General features: G+C 49.6%; 1 protein-coding gene and 1 pseudogene across 1 annotated transcript in view; one reads left to right on the forward strand and one right to left on the reverse strand.

The window, feature by feature from the left end:
• Window positions 1-21,472, reverse strand: part of PALD1 (phosphatase domain containing, paladin 1) — a 90,824-nt gene that overhangs the window by 49,981 nt on the left and 19,371 nt on the right. The window lies entirely within an intron of this gene.
• The window catches only part of LOC112631051, a 29,059-nt pseudogene continuing 12,339 nt past the window's right edge, over window positions 4,753-21,472 (forward strand).

A 21,472-nucleotide genomic window follows, 5' to 3' on the forward strand; every position in this document is an offset into this window, starting at 1 on the left:
ACATACAGATGCCAAATAAGCACATTAAAAAGATGTTCAGGATCATTTGTCATCAGGGTTATGCATTAGAATGACAAATTTAAAAGACTGACGATACCAACCTCTGGGGAGGATATGAGTAACTGGAACGCACATACACTGCTGGTGAGCAGTGAGAGCGTACAGCCACTCTGGAAGACAGTTTTGTAGTTTCTTACAAATGGAGACATACCCTTCTCATATGACCCAGCAATTCAACTCTTAGGTACCTATCTAGGAGAAATACAAATATGTGCAGAAGAAGACTTGTGCACAGCAGCATATTCGTAACAGCAAACATTGAGCCCAACTCAATGTCCATCAACTGATGAACAGACGAACACAATGTGGTAGATCCACACCATAAAATACCACACAGTGGCTGGGTGTAGTGGCTCTCGCCTGTAATCCCAGCACTTTGGAGGCCGAGGTGGGCAGATCACCTGAGGTTGGAAGTTCGAGAGCAGCCCGACCAACATGGAGAAACCCTGTCTCTACTAAAAATACAAAATTAGCCAGGCGTGGTGATGCATGCCTGTAATCCCAGTTACTCGGGAGGCTGAGGCAGGAGAATTGCTTGAACCCAGGAGGCAGAGGTTGCGGTGAGCCCAAATTGCGCCATTGCACTTCAGCCTGGGCAACAAGAGTGAAACTCCGTCTCAAAAAAAAAAAAAAAAACACACAACAAAAAGGAGCAAACTACAAATAGACATAACAATATGCGTGAATCTCAAAACTGTCACCAAGAGAAACAAGCCAAGCCCCAGACACTTACACTGTATAACCCCATGAAAACTGCAGGAGCAGAGAGCAGGTCGGTGGAGGAGGGACTCAACTGCACAAGGGTACGTTTTGGGGGATGGAACTGCTGGGGATAATGAATGTGGTGGCCACACAACAGCGTACATTTGCCAATGCTGATCAAACTGAACACTTAGGCCGGGTGTGGTGGCTCACGCCTGTCACCCCAGCACTTTGGAAAGCCAAGGCAAGCAGATCACCTGTGGTCAGGAGTTCGAGACCAGCCTGGTCAACATGGTAAAACCCCATCTCCACTAAATATACAAAAATTTGCCAGGTGTAGTGGCACATGCCTGTAGTCCCAGCTACTCAAGAGGCTGAGGCAGGACGATCGCTTGAACCCAGGAGATGGAGGTTGCAGTGAGCTGAGATTGCACCAATGTACTCCAGTCTGGGTAACAGAGCAAGATTCTGTCTCCAAAAAAAAAAAAAACAAAAACAACACTTAAAAAGGGAGAATTTCATTGTATGAACTCTACCTCAATAAATCTATTAAAAACATGACGTGCCCCCGTCCCTTTGTCCCACAATGTTCTCCTCTCATGACACCTTCCCACTCAGCTCCGTAATTCATCGGCTGTGCAACCTCGGCTCCATAACCTCTCTGGGCCTCTGCTGCCACTTCTGTGAAATGGGAACAACAGTAGCACCTCCCTCATGGGGTAGTTGCAAAGGTTAAATAATATCTTGTGGGTAAAGACCTCAGAAAAGGGCCTGGCCAATAAAGGTAAGGTGATACTAGGCGTTTGGGGGACACTGGCCCATTGGCCTCTGAAGCTGGGTGGGCTGTGCCTTGTGAGTGATCACTGAGGCCTGGAAATGTGGCTGGTCCACACTAGGACATGCTGCAAGTGGAACATACATACCGGATTCTGAAGACTAGCTACAGAAAAAAAAAAAAAAAAAACAGTAAAATATCTCATTAACAATGTATATTAGGGCCAGGCACAGTGGCTCGTGTTTATAATAGCACATTGAGAGATCGAGTCAGGAGGATTGCTTGAGCCCAGGAATTCGAGACCAGCTTGGGCAACAGAGAAACACTGTCTCTAACAAAAATAGAAAGAAAAAAAAATGGGCCAGGTGTGGTGGTGCATTCCTGTAGTACCAGCAACTCAGAAGACTGAGACAGGAGGATCGTTTGAGCCAAAGAGGTCAAGGCTGCAGTGAGCCGTGATCACACTACTGCACTCCAGCCTGGGCAAGAGTGAGACTCTGTCTCAAAAAGTAAAAAACCAAGAACCAAAACAAAGTTTATGCTGATTACATGTCAAAATGATAATCTTTTGATATACTGCGTTAAATAATATATGTTATTACAACAAAGTTCACTCATTCGTCTGTATTTGAGGGCAGCTATTTGAAGTGCCACACAAGGCTAGGCGTGCTAGCTCACACCTGTAAGAGGCTGAGGTGAGTGGATCACTTGAGGGCAGGAACTCAAGACCAGCCTGATCAACATGAAAAAACTGTGCCTTTTTGTAAAAATACAAAAATTAGCCAGGCATAGTGGCGCATGCCTATAGTCCCACCTACTCGGGAGGCTGAGGCAGGAGGATCGCTTGAACCCAGAAGGCAGAGGTTGCAATGAGCTGAGATTGCACCACGACACTCCAGCCTGGGCAACAGAACAAGACTCTGTCTCAAAAAAATAAAAATAAAGTGCTACACATGGCTCCTGTGAGATTTCTACTGGGTGGCACTGCTCTGAGTCTTAAGTCCTCTGTGACCCTGAGGACACCTCTTGCTCAGCTCAGGGTACTCAGGACTGAGCCCAGTGCCTGTTGCAGGTAAGAGTTTAATAAATATCTGTTAAAGGCATGCAAAAGCCCCAGAAAGTTGGTGTTTTCATTCCCATTGAACAAAAAGAAAAGTGAGGGCTTGCAGGAGTGGCAACTCTTCACATCCTGACCCCTGGCTGGGGACATAGGGCTTAGGCTCTGTGAATCACGGGCTCTGGGCAGGACACCAGCTGAACCCCACTTCTATCATGCATTAGTCACATTATCTTGGGTTCATGACTTAATTTCCCTAAACTGTCTCCCCAACTGTAAATCGGGGACCACTGGTACCTCCCCTGCTGGACCATATGAAGATGAAATCAGTGAATGTGTGCAGAGCAACACCTGGATGGCTCGACGCACAGCACAGCAAGGACTCCAACTCCGCAGCTGCCCTCATCTCATCCCCCTACACCACGGCTGACCCTGCAATGAACTCCCAGCAACCGCCAGCTGCCACCAACGTAAACCTTCAGGACCAAGACTAGAACTAGGGGCCTCGCCCAGGTGCCATCTATGAATGGCCAGCAGTCCCTGGCTCTCAACCTAGGCAGCCAGCAGGGCAGAGTTGGACTGGGCTGGGCCACAGCAGCCACCCTCCCTTAACAACCACGATCATCACATCACTCTCCTCATTCTGCTTTGTCCGGGAAGCCATTCAGGGGAGATTTCCATCTGCTCCTGGCCTTCCTCAAGAACCAGGAGGCCCCAGCTCTGCTCTGGGCCCTGGGGCAAGTCCTCCACCCCTGGAAGAACAGGTGCACAGCCCGAGTCAGCCCAGTTCTCTCCAACCCTCTGCCCCCACCAGGTTTGGGCCACTAGTACCTGACTGGCCTATCTCCTTCCCTTTCGAATCTGATCCAAGAGGGCAGGGCAGAGTCTCGTCATTACTTTACCTCTCCACCCTCTCTGGTTACTGATGATGGGCCAAGGCTGGTTCTCAACAAGTAGGCACCAAAGACGGGGCCATCTACTTCAACAGCAATGGAAGTTATTCCTGAGTAGTGAGCTGTAGGGTGGTATTAATTTTCTTCTGTTTTGCTCATCCATCACTTCTAAATATCTTACAATGAACATGACTACCCTAGGAACTTTTTTTTTTTTTTTTTTTGAGACAGAGTTCCTCTCTGTCACCCAGGCTGGAGTGCAGTGGCACGATCTCGGTTCACTGCAAGCTCTACCTCCTGGGTTCAAGCCATTCTCCTGCCTCAGCCTCCTGAGTAGCTGGGACTACAGGCGCCTGCCACCATGCCCGGCTAATTTTTTTTTTTGTATTTTTAGTAGAGATGGGGTTTCACCGTGTTAGCCAGGATGGTCTCGACCTCCTGACCTCGTGATCCACCAGCCTCGGCCTCCCAGAGTGCTAGGATTACAAGCGTGAGCCACCGCGCCCGGTCAGGAACATTTTCTTTTTAAGTGAAGTTATTTGTATAAGTTTCCAAGTTGGACAAAGGTCACAACTCTTCACCCAGAGAACCCTCACCCCGCCCACCCCAAAGCACCCCATGCTCCTCCAGCCCCGTGTCCTTAACCCTGGCCCTCTGCCAGATGCACTCTGCCCACTGCAGCACATGTTCCCCTGATAATAATTCCACTCATACAGCCTGGTAGGATTTTTGTGTCTTTGCTACAACGCTCAAGGGAGCTGAGAATTAGGATCCCCATTTTACAGAATAGGCGACAGCTGAGCTAAGTCAAAGACCTGAACCTCCCAGGTGACAGGCTTCATGGAGGCAGAGGCTCTTGGCCCCGACTCCTTCATCTCTTGGGGGTCCCACAGACCCGTCCTTCATGGCCTCTGCCCCTCAGCCTCTTTCTCTTTAAAACTAGGAAGAGTCCAATAAAAGCTAAAATAAAGCTGTCTGGGGGCTGGGATCACAGGAACCCTTCACCTGCTAAATTATCTCTTTCTCAAGTGTTTTTATATTTTTCTAAACTAGAAAAAAAAAGTTTAAAAGTTAAAAACAGAAATTAGAGGACGTGTGGAAACGCAGCCCTTTGCTCTGCAGGCGGGGCTACCACTGCAGGGGCGCAGTCCTGAGTTCCAGGCTTCAGCCTGCAGTCCCTGGGGAGCCTTTGAAGCCAGCGCTGAGTCCTGGCAGGAAGGAGGCCTCATGGCTGTCACACACTGAGATGACAAGTCAAGGTGGGCATGGAGCAGGAAGTGGGCAAAGGTGGACAGAATGACCAGACGGCCCGCAGAGGCACTGTGGCACATGGAGGCCAGTACCCAGGGCCAGCAGAGTGTGGGGATGCAAATCAGGTCGGCCCACTGAGCTGGGAGAAGCTGTGGAGGGATGGGCAAGTCCCTGCCTGCCCTCAGAGAGCAGGGGCAAGCTTCCCTCTCAGCTCACATGGCAGGCGGGCTCTCAGGATGACAAAGCCTGCCCCACAGCCAGCAGCAGTCCCCGGTCACCAGGTGCAGGCCAGCCATCACGGTCTGCAGGTTCCTGGAATTCAGGACCTTTTCCAGCACCCCCAGTTGCCTTCCTCTAAGTGGGTCTGCTCTGCTGTTCTGTCTATGGGATCTCAGATTGGGGAGCTGGGAAAGGCTATAATAAGCATTCTGAGGACAACTGGGAAAATCTGAGGATGGAGTATATGCTGGATAAATAAGTTAACGTCCTCGGATTGTGCCTAAAAGGAGAATGCCCTTGTTCTTAGGAAATACAGGCTGAAGCGTTCGGGGGTAAGGCCTCTTGATGTCTGACATTCATATGATTTAGAGAGAGAAGTAAATGGAACAAATCTTACCTGGTGTTGGCAGACAGGAGACAGTTTACTTACTGCACTCTTCCTATTTTTTATTTTTTGAGACGGAGTCTCACTCTGTCACCAGGCTGGAGAGCAGTGACACGATCTCGGCTCACTGCAACCTCCGCCTCCCAGGTTCAAGCAATTAATGACTCAGCCTCCCGAGTGGCCGGGACTACAGGCAAGTGCCACCACTCCTGGCTAATTTTTTTATTTTTTTATTTTTTGCAGAGCTGGGGTTTCACCATGTTGGCCAGACTGGTCTCGAACTCCTAACCTCAAATGATGCACCCACCTCAGCCTCCCAAAGTGGTGAGGCATAAGCCACCGCGTCCGGCGAACTCTTTCAATTTGTCTGTAGGTTTAAAATTTTTCCAAATAAAAAAATGGGGGTTAAAAAATTTCAAAAATAAAACTGAGAAGTGTTAAGGGGTCTTATGAGAAGTGCTCCATGGATTCCTCCTGGTTCTGCCCGAGGACCCAGAGGACGCACGCTAACTGGAGGGAGACAGCTTGTGGCCCACAGGCCAAAAGGGGTCGCTCTCAGGAGCAATCTGTATGATCCTCATAGTTTCGTATTTCCCACTCTAATTAGCCACCTGTACTTTGAAATCAATGAATTTCAAATAAAAATCTAGATCTCGGCCGGGTGCGGTGGCTCACGCCTGTAATCCCAATACTTTTGGAGGCCGAGGCGGGTGGATCACGAGGTCAGGAGATTGAGACCATCCTGGCTAACATGGTGAAACCCTGTCTCTACTAAACACACACACACACACACACACACACACACAGACTCTAGATCTCTGGCTTCTCTTGGTGAATTAAAAAATGTACAACAACAAGGTGCCACTGGAGGAGGTGAGCGGGGGCTGGACTCAGGTAGGGATCCTGGCAGTCTACCAGGCTGGGCCTCCACACTGCACTTGGGCCCTGCCCTGGCCTCCTGTGGGCTAGAAGGGGACTGTGCTCCCAGTCTAACCCTGTCCTGGGGTGGGCCTTCCACTGCTGTACTGTGTTCACTTGTGTCCCAGAACCTGCAGGGCTTCCTCGCTTTTCCCAAGCCTTTCCATCCCTGGCCTCTTGGCCACTGTCCTATGAATGAGCTTGGCCCTTGCCCTCAGGCCTCAGCAGCCCAGACACAGACCACACTTTCTTGGCACGCTCTGACCACACTAAGAAGAGGTCACTGCCTCCCTAATTCTAACCGCTGCCACTGAGCTGTCTGCTAACACCTCTAAAGCTTTTCTCCCTCGGGCTCGGCCCCTGCTTCCCGCTTCTTGGCCTACAGCATGGGTTTTCTGGTCCCAAGGCAGGACTGATATCCCCATTGGGAAATCTCTCTGTGAGAGACTCAAGCCCTGAAGCTCTGGTCCAGCTTTTCAGCCTGGGAATGGCCTAGATTTAATCAAAAAGCTCACAATGCCTTCATCCCCCAGAAGCAGGGACAGTCGGTGGAGAACACAGCTGCCCAGAGCCAAGACTGCATTCCCCACCTCCCTAGCAGCGACCTGGGGCTATTAAGCAGCCTTTAAGAGGTGTGATTAGGCCTTGAGGGCTCTGTCCTTATGGTGGATTCCATGCCTTTTTTTGAGAGGGAGTCTCGCTCTGTTGCCCAGGCTGGAGTGCAGTGGCATGATCTCGGCTCACCGCAAGCTCCGCCTCAAGGGTTCACGCCATTCTCCTGCCTCAGTCTCCTGAGTAGCTGGGACTACAGGCACCTGCCACCACACCCGGCTAATTTTTGTATTTTTAGTCGAGATGGGGTTTCACTAGGCTGGTCTCGAACTCCTAACCTCATGATCCATCTGTCTCGGCCTCCCACAGTGCTGGGATTACAGACATGAGCCACCATGCCGAGCGCTCAATGCCTTTTAAAAGAGGGATTTGGGGAGTGAGTTTTATCTGTTTCACATGCTCATCTGCCCTTCTGCCTTCTGCCATAAGAGGACACAGCAAGAAGTCCCGTGCCAGATGCCAAGCAGATATCAGTGCTGTGCTCTTAGACTTCCCAGCCTCTAGAATTGTAAGTCAAATAAATTTCTGTTCATTATAAATTACCCAGTCCATGGCATTCTGTGATAGCAGCAGAAAATGGACTAAGACAGGGACATAAGGGTCAGTATAAGATGCCAAGTTCTGGAATCCTTCCTTACAAGACCTCTTTCCTCCCTGTCTCGATCCTGCTGCCTGGACACAGATGTGATAACTAAAGTTTCACAGCCATCTTGAACCATGAGCCCTCGAAGCCACGACCTGGGAACGGTGCAGTGGACATCAAGTTCCCCAAGGAAACTAGGGTAGAGCTACTATACCAGACCTGGTCTGCAAAACTCTGGGCTTAGACAGGACGAAGAAATAAACTTCCAACTTGTATAAACCACTGTTATCTGGCTTTTCCTATTACTTGCAGCCAAATCTAATCCTGATTAATGCACTCTGTTATTTTTAGGTTTGGCCCTCAGTGATCACAGGCCACATGGGAACAGGAGAGAATTTCTTTCTTTCTCCTCTTGCAGGAGAATGTCAAGTTTCCCCACCGGTGAAAGCCAGGCTACACTGTGGGCTGGCAGCTCCATGTTTGGGCAGAGTGACTCCAAGATCCTGAGAGCACAGGATCCAAGTGCACAGTGTACAGAACACAGAAGACATAATCCCTGCCCACCAGGGCCTGCAAGATAGCGGAGGATATGCACACATGAAATGTGTACTGTTAGGACACCATCAACTAACTGCGAGACAGCATGGTGAAGCAGCTTTCCCTCAGTCAGCGGCGATTTCGAAAGTCCCAAGCTGCTAAATGTTTGTTCCACTCTATAGATAGAGACGTGGCCTCTACTGCTTCAAAGTGGCAGAGAAAGACCATAAGCCTCTCTCCATCTGGAGGGCAGAGTCTCTCTTTTGCCCTCTAGGGAGCCTTCTGAGCCAAGGATGTCCCTGGGAAGCAAGAAGGTGTTATCTGGATGGGAGGGACGCTGCCCTGTTGGTTCTTTCAGGAAGGAGCAGAGGGAGCAGTGTGTAACAATTAGGAAGGAGCTGGTCAACTCAGGGAAAGGCAATGCCTTCTTCTCCTGAAAGAGCCTGAGCTCCTGTCCATCTCCAGGTTCCATGCAGCCAGGTGTTGGGGGCAAATGCCTTTGGGGCGGGGGCCCAGGGAGAATAGGGTTAAGAGTATCTGGAATGCTCATGTGCTCAGTTCCAGGAAGTCGGGCACTTGGACATTTCAAGGTCAGCAGGAACTCAGAGGGACCTGAGACCTCACCCAGGGCTCTGCCCTGCTGTCACTCTCCTGGCTGCCACCAGGGAGTAGGCCCAGAGTGCCAGTGGGAAAGCACGCTTCAGCCCTACTTCCAACCTCCAGCAATCTCGCAGGGACTTAAAGAATCATTTCAAGGAGCTGGGGAGAACCATGACCTGGATTCTGGGCATCTGTCTCCATCCCACCCACCCCTGTGGCCTCCAGTCTAAACTCCTTTGCCCAGTACTCAAGTACCCCCTTACCCACTCTTATCTCAACACCATGAATTTGCCCCACACATCCCCAATATTTTAGGCAAATCCAGATCCCAGCTGCCCTGAGTGTTGAACGGAAAAAAAAAGCCCGACTAGAAGTTTTCCTCCAGCCCTGACTTGCCAAGAGTTCAGCACAGCCCACGCTTATTTCCATCTGGACGAGATAGACGGGTGGTTTTCAAACATTTCAGCGGCTGAATTCTTTGTGCAAAATCAATGTTTCCTGAAATCCCTGTGTGTCAAACAGCCAGGAGCAGCGCTGGTGTACTGGCTGCACACTCAGAAGAAGCTGCAGCACTTCCTGCCCTGAGACCCACCCTGTGCCCTCCTAGAGAGAAGAAGTTCCAGAGCTGCCCCACAGAGCTGCTCAAGGCCCTCAAGGCCCTCCCAGGACATAAGGCCCTTCCTTGCCCTCACCCTTGTGGGTCCCACAACCAGGCATGCCAGCCCACCCTCACCCCCTTCAGTACATCCATCAACATCCAGTGGAAATGAATGGGCCTCCTGCTGCAAGCCGAGCAGCACTCAGCCCGTGCTCCAACCAGCCTGGCCCTGACCCCAGTGGCCTGGTGTTTCCTAAGTACATGCCTCACCTCCCCACTCCAGGTCTCATGTTCCCTCTGTGGAACATGAGCCCCACTAACAGCGTTCACACTATAATAGTTGTAGATTCCAAATATCACTTTATCAAGTGCATTTCGCACTGGCTATCTCACTGGAACTTCAGGACAACCTTATGAGGAAGGGAGAAGCACAGGGCAAGTGGCCCATGAAGCAGGTGAAAAAAACAGGCCAGAGAGTTCTCCACAAGACAAGACAGAGCCCAGCCTCCGTTTCCTCAGCTGGCTCTTCCTGCACTCCACCTACCACTCCCTCATTCCTCTGCAGAAGCCACCCCAGCTTTCCCAAAGGACACTGGGAAGCTTAGAGCAGGGACCGGCAGAAGGCAAAGAACACATGAGACCCAGGGGGAGAGTACCCCTTCCAGAGCCATGGCCTCTCACATGCCCCTGGCAGCCAGATGCCCAGAGTAAGTAACAATGGAGCTAAAAATAGGGCCCGACTCTGGGGGATGGCAGGGGGCCGGGTGGCCAGCTGGAGGAAACATCTGCCTCAGAGAACAAACCCAGAGGAAGCTGCCCTGCTGCAGGGTTCCCCTACTGTGGGTGCAGGGCACATGAAATGTCCAGGTCTGTACCAAGGGCAGCAGCTCAGACCAGCCCCTCACCTGCCCTGGGCCTGGTCCCACAGCTACCAGAGGCCTGCACACACACACACACACACACACACACACGCCGTACAGAGTCGAAACTCACCTTGGGCACCCATGTGTGTCTTAGAGTTGAGAGCCAGAAGTACTTTTGAGACCCAAGTCTGACCCTTTCATTTTACAAAGGAGGAAACAGTCCACGGGTGGCCGGAGACCTGCCCACAGTCACAAGAACAGTGGGTGGTGGTGTTGGGACAGGGGTCTCCTGCTCCTCACTCTCTATGGCACCCCCCGCTCATGCACATCACTGGGCACGTCCAGCCAGGCCAGGGACGACCCTGATCCCAAGGAGGCAGATTCCACTTTAAGCATATCAGTTGGACTCAGGACACAGCACGTGGCAGTCCAGGAGCACACTGGGCTGGCCCAGCCCTTCTCCAACCTGCTGCTCCCCAACTCCCATGCCCTAAACTCCAGCCAGTACATCTCCTCACAGTCCCCAGAATGGGCACCATCAATAGGCCTTGGCAAATAATCAACATCAATAACAAAAATAATATGAAAGCCGAGGAGCATCTTACTGGACCAGGGCGTGGGAGCGGGGTGTTCTGCAGTGTGTTTACGGCAGAAATGTTGCCTTTGAAGATCCTTGACATGTTCCATAAACAACAAGGCTGGGCCGTCTCTCAAATGGTCTGGTCCAGCCAGTTTTCCTGCAGCGACAGAACAGATGCTGCTGTTTCTTCTGTGGAGCAGTGGAAGTTTGAGGGCCACACACCAGCCCCTAACTCACTCATTCCACATCTTCCTGACTGGCTCAGCCTTCTTGTCCAGCCCACTCCCTGCCTCAGGAGGCTTTCTTACCCTCCCCTCCATGCCTTCCCACCACAGGGGTCTCCCTGGGAGCCCACCAGGCAGGAGCTGGGGCTGGCCTTCAATGGCATCCTCTGGGCCTGGCCTGTGCTTGGTACAAAGGAGCCACCTAGATAAACAAAACTGGGAAAATTTTTAAAAAACAATAAAAAGCTAGCCTGGGCAAGATGGTGAGACCTCATCTCTACTAACACATACATACACCACACACACACACACACACAAATATACAAATGTAACAATTAGCCAGCGTGGTGGTATGCACCTGTGGTCCCAGCACTTTGGGAGGCCAAGGCTGGCAGATAGCTTGAGGCCAAGAGTTCAAGACCAGCCTGGGTACCATGGCGAAACCCCATCTCTACTAAAAGTACAAAAATTAGCCAGGTGTGGTGGCGCACACCTTCGGTCCCAGCTACTTGGGAGGCTAAGGTGGGAGGATCACTTGAGCCCAGGTCAAGGCTACAGTGAGTTGTGATCACACCATTGCACTCCTGCCTGGGCGACAAGAGTAAGATCCTGTCTCTAAAAAAAATTTTTTCTTTTTTTTTTGAGACAGAGTTTCACTCTTGTCGCCCAGGCTGGAGTGCAATGGTGCAATCTCGGCTCACTGCAACCTCCACCTCCTGGGTTCAAGCGATTCTCCTGCCTCAGCCTCCAAGTAGCTGGGATTACAGGCACCCGCCACGATGTCCAGCTAATTTTTTTTTTTTTTTTTTTTTTTTAGTAGAGATGGAGTTTCACCATGTTGGCCAGGCTGGTCTTGAACTCCTGACCTCAGGTGATCCATCCACCTTGACCTTCCAAAGTGCTGGGATTACAGGCATGAGCCACCATGCCTGGCGTAAAAAAGTTTTTTTAATAAAAAGATAATTTTTTTAAAGGATCAACTTTGCAGGTGTCTGTGTTGTGAAAATAAACCAGACAGCACAGATGGGGTTTTAGCCCAGGTCCCAGAATACAACATACAGCCCATAAGTGGCCACCATGTGTTGACTGCCTAAAAGAAAACGCTGGGCGGAAGGCGCTGACCTCTGACAGCCCCCACCCCCAGGTGAGAAGGCTAAGGAGGAGGACACATGGAGGTCAGAGGTCAGGGAAGCCCTTTCAGGTCAGAAGGAAGACAGAGTGACTCTAAGGGGCTCCTCTCTGAGAGGCAGATCCCACCCATGAGGGAGTTGCCTGGCTGAGACCCCTGGGTCTCTCGATGAGTCGTGCCCTCCCCGCCACTCAGAGGGGCAAGAAAAATGGGGCACCTATCGAGTCCCCTGGGCCCCTCACTCACTCCTGAGGACCAAACGTGTTACCACCTTGAGCAGGATTTGAAATCACAAACACCGAATTCTTAACCCGATGGCTTCCACCTCCACTCCCCCAGGCTGTGTCTTTCAGGTTCGTTGGGGGAAAGGACAATAATGGCAGCAGGTAACATGTGCTGAACTCCAAGAGCGTACCAGGCACTGGGCTCAGCAGCGCATCTGTCATCTAATCCTACAGTTCTGAAAGCAGGCTCCACAGACTCCAGGGCCCAGCGCCTTCCTTCCAGGGGTTCAGGGGTCAACAGGATTCTCATGGCAGCACTAACGCATCACTGCCTTTCACTGGAATGACATTTGGTGGCTCAAAAGCCATGGGGGGTGAAACTGCTAGAGGCTCAGGAGAAACAAGGCAGCAGCCCCAAAATGGGCCGGTCTCACTGTGTTCCCAGAGACATGCACTCGCAGTGACAAAATTCACCAATGTCACATAAGGGTCCATGATGAGGCAGTAAACATGATTAGTTTCACTGAATCTTAGCCTTTGGGTATATGCCCACTTGACATTCTGTGTGATAAAATGGGAAGTGCATGTAAGGCCCAAGAATGACAGGGGTCTAGAAATCACACAGAGTTCGTCACAGTTGGAGCTGACCCAGCCTCTGGTCCAAAGAACATTATTTTTATTTTATTTTATTTTATTTTTGAGATGGGGGTCTTACTTTGTCACCCAGGCTGGAGTGCAGTGGCACAATCACGGTTCACCACATCCTCAACCTGGGCTCAAGCCATCCTCCCACCACTTCAGCCTCCCAAATAGCTGGGACTACAGGTGTGTGCCATCATGCCCGGCTAACTTTTGTATTTTGGGTAGATATAGGGTTTGGCCATGTTGTCCAGGATGGTCTCCAACTCCTGGGCTAAAGTGATCCGCCAGCCTCAGCCTTCCAAAATGCTGGGCCTACAGACATGAGCCACTACACCTGGCCGGGAACACCATTTTTACTTGACAGAATGACCAAAAGACAAACAGTGGGTTTTCAGATATGAGTATTTGGCAGACTTTTTTTTTCTTTTCTTTTCCTTTTTTTTGAGACAGTTTCTCTCTTGTTGCCCAGGCTGGAGTACAGTGGCGCGATCTCAGCTCACCACAACCTCCGCCTCCCAGGTTGAAGCGATTCTCCTGCCTCAGTCTCTCGAGTAGTTGAAATTACAGGCATGCGCCACCACACCCGGCTAATTTTGTATTTTTTTTTAGTAGAGATGGGGTTTCTCCATGTTGGTCAGGCTAGTCTCGAACTCCCGACCTCAGGTGATCCGCCTGCCTCGGCCTCCCAAAGTGCTGGGATTTGTAGGTGTGAGCCACCGCGCCCGACCATGGCAGATATTTTCACAAAAATGAGTAAAGTGAACCTGTCCCTTCAAAGAAAACAACTGACTGAATTTGTTGCCAATAATAAAGCTGGAGCTGGGAGCTTTCAAGGGACAATTATAATTTGGAAAGCGTGTGTCACCCACTGTGAGTTCAAATGCTGCTGAAAACAGAAAGATTTTTCTGATAATAGGTGTGTTGATAGTAACAGATGTGACTTTTTAAAAATGTTGACAGGAAATGTATCCACATTTGGAAGATCTGTGTAACACACAGGGCCAATATTTCCCCAAAGACAGATGCCTGATATTACAAAATCCCGTAACAGAGCCATTCACACTGCAACACAGTCCAGAGGATCTTAACGTGACGAGGTACAAAATGTTCATTAATGTGCTTTCAGACTCCACATTTCAACTAGCTTTAAGAATCAACCACCTGTCAAATTTTTATGTAGGATCAAAGGAAAATATCTAGAAGCTAATAAAATATTCCTCCCTTTTCACAATACGTATCTGTGGTGAAGCCGATTTTCTTCACCATACTTCAGTCAAAACAATGTATCACAACAGATTGAGTGCGGAGGCAGATGTGAGAATCCAGCTGTCTTCTGTTAAGCCAGACACGAAAGAGGCTTGCAAATCTGTAAGGTAATGCCGCTCTTCCCATTCAATTTTTTGTTTTGGAACATATATTTTCCAGGAAAAATAATAGATTTTATTTATGTTGCCATATAATAGGTTTGTTATAAATGAATTTATAAATATGTGTTTTTGTTTGTTAGTTTTCTGAGACGGAGTCTTGATCTGTCACCCAGGCCGGAGTGCAGTGGTGCGATCTCGGCTCACTGCAACCTCCACCTCCCAGGTTCAAGCAATTCTCCTGCCTCAGCCTCCCGAGTAGCTGAGATCACAGGCATGTGCTACCATGCCTAATTTTTGTATTTTTCATAGAGACAGGGTTTCACCATGTTGGCCAGGCTGATCTTGAACTCCTGACCTCGGGTGATCCGCCCACCTCGGCCTCCCAAAGTGCTGGGATTACAGGCATGAGCCACCGTGTCCAGCCGAAATATGTGTTTTAAATATACTGTTTCAATTTCCAGTGTGGTAGCTATTGATATATATATATATAAGCCACACAGAAGCTCTTAGAGTCGTCAATTTTTAAGTGTAAAGGAGCCCTGAGAATACATTTACAAACAGTTTGATTTCACCTTCATAACCCTTACCTTACTCCCATTTTTGCAGGTGCAGACACTGAGGCCCAGACAGCCCGGGTTAACTTGCCCCAAGGGTGCGCAGGTGGCTGAGCACGGCTCAAAGTCAGGCAGCCCGGCTTCCCAGGCATGCTCTTTATAGCTGCCCCTCATCTTACATTACTCTCCCAAAGGAAGTGCAGAAGGATAAAAGAAGACGTGATACAAGGGAAGCCACAGACATGAAAGAAGAGAACGTAAGTAAATATTTGTATAATCTTGGGGCAGAAAAGAATTTCTACACAAAATTCTGGAGGCAGAACACATAAAAGTTAAAGATGGACAGATCAGACTGCATAAAAAATAATCAGCTTTTGACCAATCAGAAAAAAACAAAACACGAAGTTATAAGGCAAATGACAAACTGGATAAAAATATTTTCAACGTATTTTTATTATTTCTCATTCTCTTTTTTTCTTCTGAGACAGAGTCTCGCTCTGTCACTCAGGCTGGAATGCAATGGGGTGATACAGGTTCACCACAGCCTCCACCTCCCAGGTTCAAGCGATTCATGTCTCAGCCTGCTGAGTAGCTGGGACTACAGGCATACGCCACCATGCCTGGCTAATTTTTTTATTTTTAGTAGAGACAGGGTTTCGCCATGTTGGCCAGGCTGTTCTCGAACTCCTGACCTAAGGTGATCCACCCACCTTGGCCTCCCTAAGTGCTGGGATTACAGGCATAAGCCACTGTGCCCAGCCTATTATCTGTCATTCAACATACGGATTATTTTTCAAACAAATGGGAAAACAAGTACATCTTCAAAGTAAAGCAGACCAAACATAACAAGCAAAATAGAAAGAGAAGAAATACAAATGGTCAATGAACATGAGACACAATGTCCAACCTAACTTGTAATAGAAAACCTAGAAATTGGCCGGGCGCGGTGGCTGACTCCTGTAATCCCAGCACTTTGGGAGGCCATGGCAGGCAGATCACCTGAGGTCAGGAGTTTGAGACCAGCCTGACCAACATGGAGAAACCCTGTCTCTACTAAAAATACAAAATTAGCTGGGCATGGTGGTGCACGCCTGCAATCCCAGCTACTCAGGAGGCTGAGGCAGGAGAATCTGAACCCAGGATGTGAAGGTTGCAGTGAGCCGAGATCATGCCACTGCACTCCAGCCTGGGCAACAAGAGCAAAACTCTGAAAGAAAAGAGGAGAGTGGAGGGGAGGAGAGGAGAGGAGAGGCGAGGGGAGGGGAGAGGAGGGAAGGAGAGGGGAGGAGAGGGGAGGGGAGAGAAAAGACCAGACCCAGAAACAATGAGAATTATGCAGTGTCCATCATCACATTGGAAGTGAACCAGGGTGGAAACACCCATGTGGGCATGGGCACTGGGGACGGGCTCTCTCCTGAGCACCTGGCAGGATGTAAACCGGTAATAATTCTAAAATATCTTTAAAATGGCCTTTTTAGATTAATGGAACCAGGTAGTATTTGCTTATGTTGGCTTCTTTCACCCCATATCCTGTTAGGGATATTCATCCACCACTCCATCCATTTTCATGACTACACAATGACGTCCATGATATATTCGACTTCAACCACTGTGAATGTGAAAGATATTTCTAGTTTTTCACTAATATCAACAAAACTGTCCTGCAGACCCTTTGACCCTGCAATCCTTCTATCAATGTATCCAAAGGAAACAGGGAAAGACAGGGCCACAAAGGTATCCAGTACCGTTTTGTTCACATTAGTGAAAGATTAGAAATGTCTTTCACACCAACAGTGCTTGAAGTTGAATGTATCATGGACATCATTAAGGTCATGAAAATGGATGGAGCAGCAGATGAACATCCTTAAGAGGACATGGAGCGAAAAAAGCCAACATAAGCAAATACTACATGATTCCATTTATCTAAAACTCAGAAACAGGCAAAACTAGTCTATGATGTTGAAAGTCAGGCAAGAAGTCCTGTTGAAAGCAGGAAGAGGGTGTGGTGCTGGGATACAGAAGTCTGTGTTTTTTGTAGAGATGGGGGTCTTGTCTCACTATGTTGCCCAGGTTGGTCTCGAATTCCTGGCCTTAACTAATCCTCCTGCCTCAGTCTCCCAGGGCATTGGGATTACAGGCATGAGCCACTGTCCTTGGCTCTTTTATGGATGTTAAACTTCGAATGAAGTAGCAGCTTATTTACTGGTGTAGAAAAATATCTACTATACGTCTAGTTTAAAAAAAAAAAGACACCACAGTATTTTAGAGTTTTGTTCCATTAAAAAGGGGGAGGCCTCTTGTATACAAATGTGCATGAACATAGATATGCATGCACACACACACACACACACACACACACACACCCACAGAGGAAAAATGTCTGGAAGGATGAATCTCAAAACATCAATGATGAACCGTGGTTATCTCTGGAAAATGGGATCTCAGATGATTTTTCTCAACTTCCTGGATATCTTTATTTTCTCTCATTTCCCTACAGTAAAAATACACTATTTAGAGAAAAAAGAAAGACCAAAAAAAAGAAAAAAAAACTACACAGTGGCCACTGACACCAGCAACCATGGTTCTGCATCAACTTTACAGCCCAAGACACCCTGACCCCACGGGGGGAGGACGCTCCCAAGGTGCCAGTGCTGGAACGCTCAACACCTTCCCGTGGGAAAACTGGCCAGTGGGGTCAGAAGGAGCTTCGCAGACCCCAGCACTGTCCCTCACCAGAGGCCCATGGCTTGGCCTCTCTAAGCCTTGCTCTCCTGCAGGGCAGTGAAGGTTAAATAAGGCCACGATGTCCTGGCCAGACCAGGTTAGTTCTCAGGGTAGCTCTTACACCCAGGCTCCCCCAGGTTCCAAGGAGGCCCACGGAGGCCGAGAAACTTCCTCACCTCATGCAGCGGGCCTGTGAGGCCTGGTTTTCCCCAGAAACAACCACAGGAGGCACCCTGGCCCACAAGGTCCTCCCCACAATTGGAGTGTGGTCCGGAGGCCTGACCCCAGGAAATCCTCTCCCCTCCCTGGGCCTCAGCATATCCAGGAGTAAAAGGAGCAGGCTGGGCATTGCACTTGACCTCATGTAGCCTCCCTCAGTGGCAGGAATAGTGGGACGGCTTATCCAGACAGGAAGTGACCTCGCCGGATGAAAGACATTCCATCAGGAGCCCCCACCTGCTGGTGGCCTGTGGGGTCATGGGAGCCAGGAATGGGTGGGCATACAGAGACCAAGGAGGAAGCAGGATTTACTGCGGAAGGCCAGGCACACGGCAGACCCCCGGCAGGGAAGTGACTTCATTTCACACATTGTCCTCTTCACTTCCACCCCTGGCATGGGAGGAACTTAACCCTAAGAGGGCCATATTGCACCAGCTCCAGCCAACTCCACATGGACCAGAGCAAAAGAGTTCAAGTTTTCTCCTCTCCCCCACCCCTACAATCCCCAATTCACAGATAAGGAAACTGAGGCTCGGAGAGGCTGACAGAAGCGCAGGGACTCCAGCACCTGTCCCATCATACTGAGCCACACAGTGGAAGATGTTAACTGATGGTCGGGAACTTGGGGAAGGCTTCCTGAAAGAGGATGCAGCTGAGCTGGGCCCTAAAGGATGAGCCACATTTGACAGACAGGAAGGGGAAGGAAGCGCACTCTGCGCAGAGGGAGCAGCATGGAGACAGAGGTGCTTCCTGCACAGTATTGTGGGAAGAATTAAGGAGCTTGTGAGGCCAGAATATAGGATGAGGTAGGGTAGGCCGAACCCCAGTCCCTGGGGACCGTGCCAGGATCGTAGGTGTTGCTCTGCGGGGTGTGATGTGCTGCCCAGCTGTGGCAATGGGATAGAAGCACAACCACGGCCTGTGTCCACCTAGTGGGGCTGCAGGGAGGAGGCAACATGTGGAGGCACCTGAACAAGGGGGTGGGTATTGCTCTGCAACATCTGGGGCGCAAAGCTCACCCCACCACCCCACCAACCCCAATCAAACTAAGAAAGAAGTTCACAGTACCAACAGTACCATATGCCAAGGTCTGTACCACATGCCAGACCAACGAGCAAGCAGGGTGTTGAGTGCAGACTGCCTGGGCTCGAGCCTCAGCTCCACCATGAGCAGCCTGACGCCCCCGACTGAAGCTCCACCTCTCTATGCTTCAACATCTGTCAGTGAAGCCCAAGCCCATGCCCACCTCTGAGGCCATGAGGACTAACTGATAAATCCTCTGTACAGATCCACCTGAGTGCCACAGCTGGGGCGTGACAAAGAGTCACTACCATATCATTTCTCCAAATAGCCCTGCGGCTACAGATTGTGGCCATTCTGATGCACCAGGAGGTTGAGTGACTTGGCCTAGAACCCACGGCAAAGAAACAGTGGAGCAAAGATTCCAACTCAGGCCATCTGGCCCCCAATGCCTAGGCTCACACCAGCCCATCAGGCAAAACAAAACCCACAAGACTGAAACCTGCACCTGCCAGCTGTGGCTCTCCAGGCCCCCGGGCAGCTTCGGGCAGTGCTCTACCACCTCAAACCTCCAGTGGCAGAGGGAGGGGCAGGGAGAAAATGCCAGGCCACAGGAGAGGAAGAAAAATATTTTTAAGTTTCTCCCTCTTCCTGTTTATCTGTCCCTTCCATCCTGAAGTCCTGGTAGCTGTTTTTTGCACGGAAAGTCCTGCCAAGAGGGACATCCTGCCATGTGGCCGCCCCAGGCCAGGCCTCCCCTGCCAGCCTCACACTACAAGCTCTGAGGCCCACCTCCCTGCAGACACTCCCGCCTGGCCCAGAGGCTGCATAAAGAGGCTTTCAGAAGAAACTGGGGCGCAGGAAGGGGACCTGGAGCTGGGAGGAGGGGCCCATATCATGGCACCAATCAGCTCCACACTCAGGCCAGAGAGGTGACAAGAAGGATTTGAAGAAATAACTCTAAGCCTGGTATTGAAGGAAGGGCCAGAGCCAGAGCTGGGGTCAGGAACACACAGCACTGGCTATAGATCCAGGTAGAACTGGCATTCAAACCTAGCTGGCCCACAACTTGCTGTGTGCCCTTGGCTAAGTTACTGAACTTCTCTGAGCCTAGTTCCCTTATCTGTAAAATAAGGATAATGTTAATACCTACTTCATAAGGATGTGGTAAGGATTACATGAGACAATGTAAGGAAAGTGCTAGCACCTGGTAAACATAATAAACGCTATTTATTGCCACTGTCACCATCAAGCTGATCCCCTCACTCAATCCCAAAGACGTATGATACCTTTTTTTCTCCTTTTTTTTTTGAGACAAAGTTTTGCTCTTGTTGCCCAATCTGGAGTACAATGGGGCAATCTCGGCTCACTGTAACCTCTGCCTCCTAGGCTCAAGCAATTCTCCAGCCTCAGCCTCCCAAGTAGCTGGGATTACAGGCATGCACTACCACGCCTGGCTAATTTTTTGTATTTTTAGTAGAAACAGGGTTTTACCATGTTAGCCAGGCTGGCCTCAAACTCCTGACCTCAGGTGATCTACCACCTCGGCCTCCCAAAGTGCTGGGATTACAGGAGTGAGCCACCGCGCCTGGTCTGTGCAATACCTTTCAAATATGCTCAAAAGAACAACTACAGCCTCAAAAAAAACAAAACAGGACAGGCAGAGTGGCTCATGCTTGTTATCTCAACACTTTGGGAAGCTAAGGCAAGATGACTGCTTGAAGCCAGGAGTTTGATACCAGCCTGGGCAACACAAGATCTCATCTCTATAAAAAATAATTTTAAAGATTAGCCAGGTATGGCAGCACGCTCCTGTGGTCCCAGCTACTCAGGAGGCTGAAATAGGAGGATTGCTTGAGCCCAGGAACTTGAGGTTGCAGTGAGCTAGGACCATGCCACTGTGCTTGCTCTGGCTTTGGTGATAGAGCAAAACCCCATCTCTAAAGAAAAATAAATGTTAACATTTTTTAAAAGAAATGAATTCTGACACATGCTATAATATGGATGAACCTTGAGGACATTATGTTACATGTTTAAATAAGCCAGACACAAAAGAAGAAATATTGTACGATTCCACTAATATGAGATACCTTGGTCACATTCAGAGACAGGAAGCAGAACTGTGGGTGCCAGGGCCTGGAGGACAGGGAATGGGGAGTTAGTGTTTAATGGTACAGAGTTTCAGTTTGGAAAGAAGGAAAAGCTCTGGGGCTGGATGGTGGTGATGGGTGCACAACAATGTGAATGTTCTTAATGACATTAAATTATACAATTTTAAACGGCCAAAATGGTAAATTTTATGTTATGTATATTTTACCATGGTAAAAGAAAATTAAGGCCTCATTAAAAAATGTTTTTAATAGGCCAGGCACATGGCTCACGCTTGTAATCCCAGCACTCTGGGAGGCTGAGGCGGACAGATCATGAGGTCAGGAGATTAAGACCATCCTGGGTAACACGGTGAAACCCTGTTTCTACTAAAAATACACACACAAAAAAAAATCAGCCAGGCACGGTGGCACACGCCTATAGTCCCAGCTACTCAGGAGGCTGAGGCAAGAGAATCGCTTGAACCCAGGAGGCGGAGGTTACAGTGGGCTGAGATCGTGCTACTACTGCACTCCAGCCTGGGTGACAGAGCAAGACTTTGTCTCAAAAAAAAAAAAAAAGTTTTTAATGCCTCTGTTCATTTCCGTCTCCACCCCTGCACAGCTCAGGATGGAGAGATGGAGCAGA

The sequence above is a fragment of the Theropithecus gelada genome, chromosome 9 (genome assembly GCF_003255815.1).
Source record: "Theropithecus gelada isolate Dixy chromosome 9, Tgel_1.0, whole genome shotgun sequence".
NCBI lineage: Eukaryota > Metazoa > Chordata > Mammalia > Primates > Cercopithecidae > Theropithecus > Theropithecus gelada.